The sequence below is a fragment of the Rhincodon typus genome, chromosome 26 (genome assembly GCF_021869965.1).
Source record: "Rhincodon typus isolate 14 chromosome 26, sRhiTyp1.1, whole genome shotgun sequence".
NCBI lineage: Eukaryota > Metazoa > Chordata > Chondrichthyes > Orectolobiformes > Rhincodontidae > Rhincodon > Rhincodon typus.
Window position 1 is genome coordinate 43288688 of NC_063357.1, and position 933 is coordinate 43289620.

The window sequence follows — 933 nt, forward strand, 5'->3', positions numbered from 1 at the left end:
CGGTGACAGACAGACAGACTCCTGCCCTCAGGGTGACAGACAGACCCATGCCCTCTTGGTTACAGACAGACAGACCTGCCCTCTCGGTGACAGACAGACCCTGCCCTCCAGGTGACAGACAGACTCCTGCCCTCTCGGTGACAGACAGTCAGACCCCTGCCCTCTCGGTGACAGACAGTCAGACCCCACCATCAGGGAAACAGACAGACAGACCCATGCCCTCTTGGTTACAGACAGACAGACTCCTGCCCTCTCGGTGACAGACAGTCAGACCCTGCCATCAGGGAGACAGACAGACAGACTCCTGCCCTCTTGGTGACAGACAGACAGACCCTGCCATCAGGGAGACAGACAGACAGACAGACTCCTGCCCTCTCGGTGACAGACAGACTCCAGCCCTCTCGGTGACAGACAGACAGACTCCTGCCCTCCGGGTGACAGACAGACCCCTGCCCTCTCGGTGACAGACAGTCAGACCCCTTGCCCTCTCGGCGACAGACAGACAGACCCCGCCATCAGGGAGACAGACAGACAGACCCATGCCCTCTTGGTTACAGACAGACAGACCCTGCCCTCTCGGTGACAGACAGACTCCTGCCCTCTCGGCGACAGACAGACAGACTCCTGCCCTCAGGGTGACAGAAAGACCCCTGTCCTCTTGGTGACAGACAGACAGACAGACCCCTGCCCTCTCGGTGACAGAGACAGACAGACAGACCCTGCCCTCTCGGTGACAGACAGACAGACAGACTCCTGCCCTCTCGGTGACAGACAGACCCCTGCCCTTTTGGTGACAGACAGTCAGACCCTGCCATCAGGGAGACAGACAGACAGACTCCTGCCCTCTCGGTGACAGACAGTCAGACCCTGCCATCAGGGAGACAGACAGACCCCTGCCCTCTCGGTGACAGACAGTCAGACCCCACCATCAGG